This window comes from Peromyscus leucopus, chromosome 2, assembly GCF_004664715.2.
Source record: "Peromyscus leucopus breed LL Stock chromosome 2, UCI_PerLeu_2.1, whole genome shotgun sequence".
Lineage (NCBI taxonomy): Eukaryota > Metazoa > Chordata > Mammalia > Rodentia > Cricetidae > Peromyscus > Peromyscus leucopus.
The window spans coordinates 74601283-74615936 of record NC_051064.1 but is presented as its reverse complement, the minus strand read 5'-3'; the positions used below and the strand labels follow the sequence as shown (position 1 = coordinate 74615936).

The window sequence follows — 14654 nt, the reverse complement described above, 5'->3', positions numbered from 1 at the left end:
ATTGCTTTTGGAACAATGAGAACAAGAAAATGATTGCCCCATTGCATCAAATAACCAAAACCTTATTACTAGATGAAAGTATAGAACTAAATTCATCCTGAAACTGTCAGATGTGTCACTTATATCAAGAAAAAGTCTGAAAGCTAGAAGAGGGAACATAAAGATGTTTCATACGGAATGGAAGTTTAACATGCATAGAAGTAGTAAGTATTTACTTTGAAGTCCCTGTCTCCAGGTACAAGCAAATTACTTTTAAGGTGCTAAAATGATTTGAGATATGGTTTCAGAACCGCAGGGATGATTATAATCTTGGAGAAATCAAGACAGGCTGAAAAGCTTGTAAAAATCTGTGGAAAGGTGCTAGAGAAATTGTTCAATGTATAAGAGTGTTATATAGTCATAACTACCTAGATTTGGTTCCTTAGCATTCATCAAAATGGTGGGAATGGATATGTGCCTATGTCCCTCACTGAGAGAGAGTAGTGGAGATAGGCATATTGTCGGGACTTGCTGGCCAGTTAGCCAAGTTGAAAAATGGCAAGCTCCAAAGTTCTGGAACAGACCCTGTCTCAAAGAGATGAGGTGGAGAGTGATAGTGTAAAACAGTCTATATCTTCCTCTAACTGTACACACTGTATCTATCTATCTATCTATCTATCTATCTATCTATCTATCTATCTATCTATCTATCATCTATCTATCTATCTGTCTATCATCTATCTATCTGTCTATATCATCTGTCTCTGAGACAGGTCTCAATATGTAGCCCTCACTGACCTGGAAATTGCTGTATAGACCAAGCTGACCTTGAACTCAAAGATATATACTTGTCTTTGTTGCCAGAGTGCTGGAATTAAATACATGTGCCACTGTATCTGGCTTGACTCTGTAGTTTTGTTCAAACCAAATACTCCTTTCAAACATTGCTTTCCTGATAAGTAATTCAGGGATAACCAAGTCAACATAGCAACACTCTTTTATATACTAAATGAGTTTTCAACAAATATAAACTTCTAGTCCTGCTGCCTGACATTTGGCAGATACCTAGTAACTATAAGTTCTTTCTCCCTGTGTTTATTCAATCCATATAGGAAATAAAGTCAAAGAATAATGAAAAGGAGAGATCAAACAGTTACGACAAAAGTATCTTGAAAGACTAGAAGAAAGGGCTGAATCATACAGATATAATTTGGCATTACAAAATATTCCTTACTTTGGTATAGAAAAATCAATTCTACAGATAGGAAAAAGACCTGTTTTGTTTGCAGTTCATGTGAACAAAGAACTGAGGGCATATTGAATATAAGTCAGCTGTCAGCAGAACTGCAGAACTCCTGGTAGTGTGATTATGTCTCATATGCAGGGCCAGCAACTGGTAACTGGTTTCTGCTCAGTGCAGGTCAGATCACTCCTGAGCTGTCATGACTGATTCTAGCCATCAAAATTCACAAAGTACTTGAGCAGACTTACTTTATGTTTATAAAAAGGCAACAAAATTAATTCAAAATATGAAAATCATATCAAAATCACTAAAAGTCTGAAATTATATTGCAATACTCAGTGCTATGGGGGATGATGGAGGATACAGTCAGTTGGCCATTCTTACATACAGCAGATCAGGATTACGTAGGTACATCTTTGCCAGAGATCATTTTGACAATATGGATCTGAGGCATGAATTGAGTCAATCTTGTTTTGTATAGCAACTCCTCTTTATGTAGGCTTCCTTCATATCACTATTTAGAAAAATAAGTGAACAAACATTTCTGATCAGTTTTCTCCAATGGGGGGTCATTGGGTACATCATCCACCCTCCAGGGCAAACTTCCTTCTCAGAGTATTTGGTCAACACAATACAAAACAAACTCCATGGGTTGTTTTGTTATTGTTTTTTTTTTTTTTTTGGTTGGTTGTTTTATGTTATCATTAGTTGTTGTGGGGGGGCATTTTTTAAAAAATTATACCACTGTTTTGTTTGTTTTGATTTTCAGTTCTGGAGGGTTTCTTTGTCTTTAGAAAGAAAGGATATGAAGTTGGGTGGGAGGGAGGTAAAGAGGATCTAGGAGGAGTTCGATGAAAGGAACACATGATCAAAATATATTATATGGAACAATATTTTAAAGGAAAAGTTTTCTAAGGCTAGTTTATTTCAGTGGTAAAGTGCTCACATAGCTTGTTAGAGGTCCTGAATTCAATCTTCAGCAACATTAAAAAAAGAAAAAATGAAAACCTTAGACACTAGGGGATTGGTTAAATAATGAAGCAAATATTAAATTATGTTAGAGATGAATATTAACACAAATGCTAATGTTTACAACACATTAATCCTTATTTTAATTTCACAAATGAGCTGTGTTTATTTCCTCCAAAGAGGTGAAAAGGTGATCAAATAGAAGAAAATTATTATTTAGAGGAAATTATTCTTAATGTTTTATTGGATATACATGATTATATTGACGATATTAATCTGTAGTCTAGGTATGTCCACACATAAAAATACACATGCATAGTATAGATAGAAATTATAAAGGAGAAAGATGCTATACATATAATTAGATCCCAATACATAGTTCAAGAACAAGAGAATATGTACTCAGTTTTTACAAAACTCAAAGGGTATTCTCATAAAAACAGTACACACTGTAAAATATATGCATTTTAAATATACAAAAAATAGTATTTTACTTGGTTGCTATGTTCATTTTGTATTATAATTTTTCTAAAATAAATTATAATCCCAAAAGTCCTATTTTAAAAATAAGTGAGAAATAGCTGAAAAGATTATTAATAATATTTATCTTTGGATGGGAAGATTACAAGTAAATTCACTAGCTGTCCTCTGAAAGGCTATCATATGGAATATAGGAGCAACCTGACCTTGTCATTCCCCATGGATAAATAGAATCTGGATAATGCAAATTACAGGAGACTTGATTCTCAGCCAACAGCAGAGACTCAAATATTCCCTTTTATCCAATTGCCCCGCCCCAGAACTCCCTTTGTATCCTATTTCCATTTTGCCATCAGTGAGCTACATGACCTTGAGCAAGCCATTTATAGCATCTCTGACCCTCATTTTCTTATCTTTCAAATGGAATAGCAATGCCAATCTCATCCAATCATCCTGAGGGACAAATATGTCCTTATCTTAAGGAAGGAATTAAAACTGTTAAGTGGTATGCAATATTTGCTGGATGCTAATATCTTTTTCATTTATCATCTTAGTAACAGGACAGATGTAGAACCTACATCTCTGGAAACTGAGTTCATCTTTCCATTGCACAGGGCTGGCACATGATAATGGCTTAAAAAGACAGTAATTTTATAAGACTAGATACTGTAGGTTTCTTATTATCTACTTCTGCAAAATATACCATCGCAGACTTAGTTCCTTAAAATTATAATCTTTTTCTCATAGATTCCAGAAGTCAAAAGTTCATCAAAGATAAAGGAGGCATGTATTGTCTCAGCTCCACAATAATCAGGCTCTGTCTGGGAAAACTACTATTGGAGATGGGTTAGAATCAATTAGAAGCTGTTTCCCCTACATTTTGCCACCAGGGATGGCTGAGGTATTTTGAAAATTCATCTCCTCTGGGTTGTTGATGACCCCTTCACATGGCTGAGCCTCTCACAGTGCAATGGCAGATTTCCAAAGAGACAACATACAGAGTGCCTGTATTACAAGAGAGCCAGAGAGGCTGTGCTGTCATTTAGATGAGCACTGGATGTCTCTCAGTCATTCCTTCATAATAAGTGGATTGCAAGATGATCCCTAAGGTCAGAGCAGAGTAAGAACTGAAACAAAAGATTCTACCTCTGATGTGAGCCAGAACTAATAAGGGCCAAAAGGAAAAAAAAAAAAAAGTAGAATGGGAGATTTTGTAAAAGACCACTTTGGATAATACAATCTTCCCTATCTAACACTGGGATGTTTTAGCAGACAGTGCTTTATTTTAAATTGGATTAAAGAGTTTATGTAGGGTATGGGGCCAAAATTTGACAATAAATTGGGATGTTTATTCTTGAAAGATGGGACATCCCTTTCTGGGATGCTGATGTTACAGTAGAGGTCAAATGACAACTTTGCCTAAGTTGATGCAAAAATAAGAAAACTTTTTCCCAAAATGTATGTCAGTTCTACTAGTTTTTATTGCCAAGAATTGAAATATATTGGAGAAAAATTATAAATTGGAGGAAAACTATAAAATGCATATCAGTAAAAATGAGAAAAGAAATGTAAATACCTCAAAATTTTTCACTGAAACAATCCAACCACCAGTAGCACTTCAATATATATCCTCAAATATCAATGTATGCATACTCATACTTAGAGAATATAGTTCAAAAATAGAATTGCCTTGTACTTTTGTAGGCTTTATACTTTAGTTTATAACCTTATAAACATCTAATAATGAATTTTTACTTCATCTGATTGATCTATTGATTTATTAATTGATTGCTTTAGAGAAGATTTTACTATTCAGCAAGGCTGATCTTACACTTTTTTGACCCTCTTACTTAATTCCCAAAAGCCCTGTGATAAAAAGGAGTGCATCACTAGCTTTTTATTTATGATTTAAAATATACCCATTTTCAGGGCTGGGCATTGGGTTTAGTAACAGATAATCTACCTAACATGCTTGAGGCCCTGGGTTATGTTTCTATTATCATAAGATATATACCTATGTATTTGTTTTTACTCTATACATAGTAAAATTAATATCAAGTATCAGCAAGTATGTAAAATTCCTTTTTGTATTATTCTTTGTACACTTTTGTGCTCAACAATGTATCATGGAGAATTGTGCCTGTCAGTAAATATATATTTATGTCCCAGCATTTTAATGATCTCATGAAACTCTACTTTAGAGATAAGTAATAATTTTTAATGTCTTTTATAAATGTATGCATTTCTATTTTTGTGAAATTATAAAAATCATGTTTAATTGTACTTTTATTGTGAATATATTTCACTATAAAGGCCAATTTCAAAATTCAGCATGAACCCCAGAGATGCTGCAGAATCTCCTAGGAATTCAGATAATCCAGGTTCTAAATCCAGATCTCATTGCTTACCTTTGTGATTCCCTAATTATGGCAAGGAAACACAGATATTCTTGCTTGTCAACATTTGAGAACTAAGCACATGTTTCATCATCTCTGCACAGTGTGCCAGTCACTACACATGGCAAGCAGATAGTAGTTATTGTCAAAATGACTCTAAGAATAAGCTAGATGTGTGGTTAACTCAGAAAAGCACTTGCCTTGCAAGCAAAAGAGCCCAAATTTGATCTCCAAAACCTATATAAAAATGCTACATATGATGACACACGCTAAGGCTTACTGGCTTGCCAATCAATTGGTGATCTCCAGACCAGTGAGAAATCTCATCTCAAAGTAGACAGGTAAAATTCCTGTAGACAATATCCAAGATTGCCCTTCCTCTTCCCCATGCACACATAAGTGTACACTATCTTGGTTAGTTTTTATTGTCAACTTGACACAATCTATAGTCACTTGGAAAGGAGAAATCTCAATTAAAGAAGTCCCAAAATGAGATTGCTCATATGGTAAGAGATAGCCTTGCCTGAGGAATGACATGGGAGGGTCCAGCCCACTGTGATTGTTGTCATCATCGTAGGTAGGTGGGCTTTGTCTGTATAAGAAAGCTAGCTGAGCAGAAAACAGTGATTGAGCCAGTAAATAGCATTCTCCATGTTTCTGCTTTAGCTTCCTGCCTTGAGTTTCTGCCCTGACTTCTCTCAAAAATTGACTACAATCTAAAAGAATCAGATGAAATAAATCTTCTCTTTCCATAAGTTGCTTTTGGTCAGAGTGTTTTCTAACAACAACCACAAAAAAAAAAACTAGAACATGATCACACATACACACACACACACACACACACACACACACACACACACACACACCATGCATAAAAATATCTCTAAGAGGTGAATGCATATGAATATCTGTGATTTAGTTACATACTGGGAGCAGTTGCTACTTGTGTGGTTCAAAGGATGTGGAAAGTTATATTGGTTTCTGTCCTCCACCCATGGCTGGCACCATTTATATTCCCTGGATGGTTAGGGGTCAGATGGGTTTTTGCATTCCTTAGACACATACTTCTCTATCTGGTGCAGTTTGGGACAATCTGAAAATGCAATATTGCTGTCACCAGCTTGAGGAAGACACGAAGCCTAAATAATTTAACATGTCACCACCATCCATCATGATAGCAAGAACAGGAGATGGAGTGTGGAGAGGCTAGAGGCACGCCTACCAGAAGCTAACAGAGCAAGTCTGTAGACATGGCAGCCCAAGCAGAGAAGGTGGATTTGCAAAGAAGAGCAACATACTACCTCTCATATACCCAGCAAAGACTGTGTGTTCCCTTGCCATAGCTTTCTTCATAATATGTTAGACTTATTTTGATGTACTACTTTGCCCCAGAACAAAATTGAGATCAGGTCCCCTGTTTGCAACCAGCTATCTATATATCATAATAAGCTTCTAAATACTCTGAATATCTCCACTTATTTATTTGCAAAATTCACACAAGACTTTATACACAGAGTTTCTTGCTAAACCCAAGAATGTTGTGCCCACAATATCTCAAATGCTTCCCCAGAAACGTGACTTGAAAAATTCAGGGGTGCTTGTCTGTCTTCTTTGCAGCATTAGAAGGCTGTTTGGTAGTGTGATCACTTAGTAAACAGCTTTTAGATTAATTAGTAAATGAATGAGTTATGTTGCTACAATATTTGAAGTGAAATCAAGGTCTAGGAGAGCGAAATGGTTACCCTCTTCATTCTGAGTACTAGACTGGTATCTGGGAAGTCTGAGAGTTTGGCTAAGAGCTTGGACCAAGGAAGCTGTGTATTACCTCCTCTCTTTGTCCCATATGTTTCTCATTTCCTTCCCTACATTCCTTATGCTGCATGTCTCTAGTGATGTTAGGAAGCAAACAAGGGCCTTCTTTTATTTTTTCACATTCTTTTAAACTAAAATTTGCATAATATAAAATGAACTATTAATCATTTTAACGTGCACAATTCAGTGACATTTCACACATCTGCATGGTTGTGTAACTATCATCTCTATCTAGTTCTAAGCACATTCATCACTAACAGAAACCAGTACTCATTAGTAGTCATTCCCTCTTCTTAGATCCCTCCTCCCAACACTGGCAAACCCTGATCTATCTATTTCCTATCTCTTTGGATGACTCTTCTCTGGGTACTTTATATAGCATACATCTTACTATTTATGACCTTTTATATCCCAGCTTCTTTCACTTCACAAAATGTTTGTGAGGTCTATCTGCATAGTTCCACATGTCAGCATTTATCATATGTCAATAATATTCCATAAGCTATATTTTGTTCATCCATTGACCAGTTGACAGACATTTATTGTTACTACCTTTGAGCTTTATAGAGAGTACAGCTATACGAATGCCCCAACTATTTGTTTAAATGTTTCTGTGCCTAGTGCCATATGCCTTAGAGTGGAATTCTTGAATTATGTAGTAAATGTGTTTAACAGTTTAAGAAACTTTCAAAATACTTTCCCATAACAGCTGTGCCATTTTCATTCCCATTGCCCTGGAATGCAGTTCATGGTTTTCAGTTTCTTCACTAACACTGGTTTTATTGCATTATTTTCTGAAGACCAAACTAGCATTCTAACCTGATATCAATGGTTTTAATTTACATTTCCTCAATAACTAATAAAATTGAGCAAAATTTTCCTGAGAACAGGAGTGTTGAATCGAACCAAATCCAAGTTCAAAGCTGAGTTATGCTCTTTATAATCTTTTGTGCAGATCTGAATGTTGATTTGTCTGTCACTAAAGTTGGAAATTACCCTTGCCTGTCAGACTTCCTTGAGGTGCAGATGCATTTTCACATGTAATGTGTCTGGCATAGCACTAGTTGTCCCGTGGTAACTGCCTAGACTAACATCTTTGTGGCTCCATCACAGACCACTTAGAACAGAGAATTGGGAGCTTAAAGAGTAAGGTCAGAAGCCACTGGTTTTGGCAGACAGATGGCCTCTTCTGTTCTTTTTCCAGTCTCTGACTAAGTGGAAATCCTAGAGCAGTCCTGAGTAATTAATGGCTCCACCTTAGAGCACTAAATCATCAATTTTATATCAAAACAGCAGCAGTGGGAGCCCTTTACCACCCATGTGAGTCACCCCCAAGTCAGTCTACAATTGGCATCTCACCTCTTCAGATTATATGGATACTCAGTGACCATGGACCTTGGATAGCTGCCACCTTTCTGGAATGTCACAGTGGAAGAGCGGCTACCTGGCATCAGCTTTTCCTTTCCTTCTAATATAGCCAAGTAAATATTAAGAAAACGAGGTGCCCCCATTCTCAAGCTTTTGGTCTCAGTGCTAATTGTTCACATGCAATGTAATACTTTGCCCGAGATGACCATGTGAGCTGGCAGTCAAACATGAATTCAGAGGAGTTAAGAACCTTGTCCAAGTCCACACAGCAAATGAGTGAGACATAGTCTTATAACTCATATCTGATGCCAATAACTTAATTTCCTTCTACAGATATATACAACCTCTCAAGGCTCATGAATTAAACCAAGGTGAAACCAGCTAGAACCAAGAACATTGAGAGCAAGGGCTGTGGTTAATGTTGTGTAATGGACTCTCATCTTCATCTTCCTTTATGTAATTCACATACAAATATTACAACTTATGGGGCCTGTGGCTTATTCATCTTCCTCCTGTGTCCAGTTCCTGGCCCAAATTATTCTCTGCCATAGTATTTGCTGTACAAGTGCCTCAAGAATTATGCTTTCCAGTGTGGTGGGTACATGAAATATGGGTTCTTTACTTGGAAACATGCTACAATCATGACATGCAGACTCAGTTTTAAAGACTTACTCTAAGCAAATAAATAAAAAATTTTGGTGTTAAGTTGCATTTGATTACATATGGACATAATATTTTCATATTTGTTGAAATAGATCATGAAAAATTAGGTCAATCCAATTATTTTTAACATTTTAGATTGTGTTTACTTTTATTTTATACATATTCATGTTTGCTGAATTTAGGTCTGTGCACCATGAGTGTGCAGTTCCCACTGAGACCAGAAGCGGGCATTTGATCTCCTAGGAATGGAATCACAGATGGTTTTGAGCGACATTGTGGGTGCTGGAAATTGAACCAAATTCTTCTGGAAGAACAACCAATGCTTGCAACCACTGAACCATCTCTCTAGCCCTTATTTTTACATTTTAAATGTGTTTATTAAAATACTCCTATATATATGGTTTACATTATACTTCTACCAGACAGACTGAAAGGCAAGCAACCATGCCAAACCTCAATTTCCACTCTGAAACTAAGTCCCTTAATACTTACAGAAAGGACAAAGTCAGAGGAGGTTTGAGGATGAATAGCAACTATCCTTTTTGGAAGTTCACAAGGCATGGTTTCTGTGTTCTGAGGCATATGGAAGGGTGGATAAGTGCAAATAACTTCCTAAGCTGACTCGTTGGGGGAATTACTATTGCAAACCCCAGAGAAGAAGCTGGGAGATGTGGAAAACATCTTCTCATGATAGGATGAAGGAAAAGATCTGCTAATCCACAGTGCTTAGCTTGTGGATTCCTTGCTCACACATAGAATTCCACAAAATTAGCATGCACATACACACATGCACACACATACACACTTGTAGCTAGAATTTTCCTGCCTTGCCCACAGTCAGGACAAATCTCTGTCACCCGCCAGTCCCACAGCCGCTCAGACCCAACCAAGTAAACACAGAGACTTATATTGCTTTCAAACTGTATGGCCATGGCAGGCTTCTTGCTAACTGTTCTTTTATCTTAAATTAACCATTTCCTTTTGTCTTAAATTAACCATTTCCATAAATCTATTCCTTGCCATTCCATATATCTATACCTTGCCACGTGGCTTGTGGCTCCCGGCACCTTCACATGCTTCTTGTCATGGCGGCGGCTGCAGTGTCTCTGGTCATGGCAGCGGCTGCAGCGTCTCCTTCTGCCTTTCTGTCCTTTTATTTCTCCTCTCTGTTAGTCCCGCCTATCTTTCCTGCCTAGCCACGGCCGATCAGGTTTTATTTATTAACCAATCAGAACAACTTGACATACAGACCATCCCCCAGCACAGCCAAGTGCAGACCATCTCAAACACCTGCACTCAGGCCCATGGTCCTAATCATCCTCTATACGGACCTGCTGGGTAACGCCACAAAGAACCCAAGAAGGGTTCCCACAGGACATACATTAACATCCCACAGCACACACTCACAAGCACACACCTTCTCCGTGGTATTCTAGCTATAAACATGACTTTGGAGGGAGACAGATTCAACTGCTACCCCAATTACCTACTTACTACCTTGCTTCACACTATTTAGATAAAAAGGTTTTCTGATGCTGTCATTAGAATGGATGTGGACATTAAATGAGGTATTTGTTTATATCTTATTGCATACCAGCACAGAACCTAAAGGAATAGACTTTAGAACCACTTTTGAGACTGGAATGGTAGTTCTATTACTTATAAACTGTATGACCCTGTACATATCACATCGCTTAATAGTCCTGTGCCTTCATGTTCTCATCCATGTCAATGAGAATTAAAATATTGTCTTGCCTCTTATGGCTCTCTTGGGGATAACATGATCATGTGTTAAAGGCTTTGCCCAAAGTCCTGTAGAGAAATAGCACTATGCTGGTGTAGTTTTCCTTATTATCATAGAATTATCTAGTAACTTTTCTGCCACCCTCACTAGCCTATCCCAGTAGGGAGGGAATTCTGTCTGAATTGAGTATACCATATAAATTCACTACAGTGAGAGCAGAGCAGATCATTTGTTTGCCAAAGGAAGAAATGTCAAATCAGTTAGGAAGGGAGGTAGAGTCACAGGTAGGAAGTGCAAGGAATAAGAGGTCCACTGGGGTGGTTAAAAGTAAGGGAATGGTTCTAAGGGACAGGAGAGGGCCTGATATAGTCCTATAGCCCTGTGATACTCCCTTTTACTCTGCTGCCAATAATATGCCAGATAGTAGGAAGATGCTTCCCCTGGTCCTTGGAGTTGCTTTGTCAAATATCTGGCTGGGAAATAAGTAGATGAAGAAAAGCCCTACTTCTCTCCCACATACTTCTTCCTTTTTTTTCTTTATGACAATAGAGTATTTTGATGGTAACTTTTAAAGTCCTACTGGTCTTGTTGCTATCCAGCTACTTCCAGAACTCCAAAGGATCCCTAGCAGCTCCTACTCAAAGCCCTTCTGTCTATGAAAGGAGGTAAGGAATACTCATCACACAAGACCTGGCACCTTGATACTAAACTGTTTTCAAAGGTTCCCTCTGGAGATGTTTCAATGAGGCTATCTTTGTTAGAGTTACTATTGCTTCGATAAAACTCCATGACCACAAAGACAGTTGGGGAGGAAAGGTTTTATTGGGCTTACACTTCCACGCAATAGCCCATCACTGAAGGAAGCCAGGACAGGAACTCAAACAGGGCAGCAATCTGGAGGCAAGGGCTGATGCAGAAGCCATGGAGGAGTGTTGCTTACTGGCTTGCTCCTCATGGTTTGCTCAACCTGTTTTCTTACAGAACCTAGGACCAGGAATGGCACCACCCACAATGGGCTGGGCCCTCCCCTATCAATCACGAAATAAGAAAATGCCCTACAGGCTTGACTACAGATAGGTCTTACAGTGTCTTACGGAGGGAGTTATTTTCCTAATTGAGGTTCTCTCCTCTCAAATACCATTAGCATGCATTATGTTGATGTAAAACTATCCAGCACAGAGGCCAATTTGAATACTAGAGGCCCCATATTCAGGACAAGAAGGCTAAGCCCTGAAGACTCACTCTCTTAATTTTTCAGCTACATCCCTAATTTAGGCAAGTAGCTTTGTCCCAGCATGTCCTTATGTCTTTGCTTTATTACAGTCTTCCTTGGGATTAACTCTCAACTTGACATAGCCTAGAATTTCCTGAAAGGATCTTCTCAATTTTGTAATTGTCTTCCTCATATTTGTTGTCTCTGGGTATGTGTGTACATGATTGTCTTTATTATTAACTGCTACTGAAGGGCTCAGCCCACTGTGTGTGGCACCATTCTCTAAGAAGATGGTCACAGACTGTATGAAGAGGCTACCTGAGCCTGACCAAGACAGTAAGTGAGCCAGCAATTTATAATTCCTCCATCGTTTCTGCTTCAAATTTCTTTTTGGGTTCCTGGCCCAACTTTCCTCAGTGATAGATTGTAACCTGTAAGATGAAATAAATCTTTTTCTTCTCTGAATTGTCAAATTGTTTGATCATAGACTCAGAAATCTAGTTAGAATAATTATCTAGATTTTTAATTAAATTACCCCTCTTTAATGAGTATATACCCCTGAGGATTTCATGCTGTCATGTATACAAATCTTCCAGCAACATTGCTGGGATGAGTAAAAGTACAGCACCATGATGTGGGCAGTGTCTGCAAGTGTAATGTCAGTGGAGTGAATGCCATTGCAAATCCCTGCCCAAGGAAATTACAGAGGAAATCCTTTTGTGAATCGAAGAACATTTTCCTGTAATCTATGCTTTTCTTTTCCTCAGATGGAACTTTTGAATGGGTAATAGGCTGCATGGTGTTTGATTCAAAAGATACAAAAGATTTATAACGTAGAGTAGCCTTCCTCTTTCCTCATTCTGCAGTCACTTAATTTTCTAACAGGAAAACTACTTTTACCAGATTCTTCAGTCTTCCTGGAGGTAGTCTATTACTTTTTCCAACTGATATAACATTTCTTTCTTTCTTTTTTTTTACTAGCTAACTCTTATATTTATTTATTTATTTATTTATTTTTATATATTTTTTTATTTTACAATAGTATTCAGTTCTACATAATAGCCACAGATTCCCTTGTTCTCTCCCTTCCTGCCCCCCTCCCCTTCCCCCCAGCCCACCCCCCATTCCACCTCCTCCAGATCAAGGTCTCCCCGAGGACTGGGATTGACCTGATAGACTCAGTCCAAGCAGGTCCAGTCCCCTCCTCCCAGATTGAGGCAAGCATCCCTGCATAAGTCCCAGGTTTCAAACAGCTAACTCATGAAACGAGCCCAGGACCTGGTACCACTGCCTAGATGCCTCCCAAACAGATCAAGCCAATCGATGTCTCAACTATTCAGAGGGCCTGATCCAGTTGGGGGCCCCTCAGCCTTTGGTTCATAGTTCATGTGTTTCCATTCATTTGGTTATTTGTCCCTGTGCTTTATCCAACCTTGGTTTCAACAATTCTCGCTCATATAAACCCTCCTCTTTCTCACTAATTAGACTCCCAGCGCTCCACCCAGAGCCTAGCCGTGGATGTCTGCATCCAGATTCCTCAGTCCTTGGATGGGGTTTCTGGCACGACTATTAGGCTGTTTGGCCATCCCATCACCAGAGTAGGTCAGTCCCAGCTGTCTCTCGACCATTGCCAGCAGTCTTTTGTGGGGGTATCTTTGTGGATTTCTGTGGGCCTCTTTAGCTCTTTGTTTCTTCCTTTTCTCATGTGTAACATTTCTTAAAAAAGCCCCTCTTTCCCCTGTCCACATCCCTGTCCTCACCATGCTCTGGATCTCTGACCTCCTTGATTCCCCTCTAGGCATCAAATTTCTCAGTCTCTTAATCCACATCTTTCACTGTCTTATCTTTAAAAAATTCTTAAATATAGTACCAGGCATGATTCCTCAAGCCTGTAATCCCAGCATTTGAGAGGCAGAGGAAGTGGATCAAACTTTAAGGCCAGAATGAGCTACATAGAAAGATGCCATCATAAAAACCTGACTCAACTCATCAACCCACTCACTCCCTAGCTCACTAACAAATGAAAAACAAATAAATAAGCAAATACAAAACTCAAAAAATAAAGATTAAGAATACTAATTCCTGTACTCCTCCATTCAAAGTAAAAGATGTTTCAGTATCTGGGTACTGTTCTTGCTACTCCTTTTTCGTTATTCTTTTCATAATCAATTATTTATGGCCTATTAATCATTGTCCTTCTCTCCTGCATGTTCCCCTGAATCCATCTCAGCAGCCTTTCTCACATTAATCCCCTCTTCCCATCCACTCTGTACATGTTCCCATTTGGTCTTGTACCTGTTCTTTCTTTTGGGTCATAACAAAGCCTTTAGCTGCTCTCTCAGCCTGGCACACATTCCAATACCTGGGTGCCCAGAGTATCCTTTCTGGTTCACATGTATAATTAATTCATTTTCTTGCTCTGGGACCTTCTGTGACAGTTAAAGAAAAGGCCCCACCACACCACCCCCACCCACCTTGGTGGAACACTCAAGCCTCCCATAGTATGACATGAGTCCCTTATTTTCAGTCAGTCCTGAGTTTAATGTTGCCTGTATCTGCCCAGCTCCCTGTCCTCAGGGATGCTTCACAAGGTGGCTCTTGGAAATACCTTTTTCTAGTGCCAAAGCCCCATCTATCCTTCAAACCATGACTTAAATCTTCAATCCTCCATAAAGCTTTCCTGGGTCCTCCAAGTTAAAATGAATTGCTCTTTCCCATAGTCCTAGCATCTCGTTGTGTGGAAAACATAAGCCATGAATTAAGTTTAAGGCTCCTAAGGATCCCATT

The 14654-nt window shown here is 38.4% G+C and overlaps 1 protein-coding gene across 4 annotated transcripts in view; it reads left to right on the top strand.

Annotated features, from left to right (window-relative positions):
• The window catches only part of Astn2 (astrotactin 2), a 948854-nt gene that overhangs the window by 295643 nt on the left and 638557 nt on the right, over positions 1-14654 (top strand). The gene's annotated exons all lie outside the window — the stretch shown is intronic.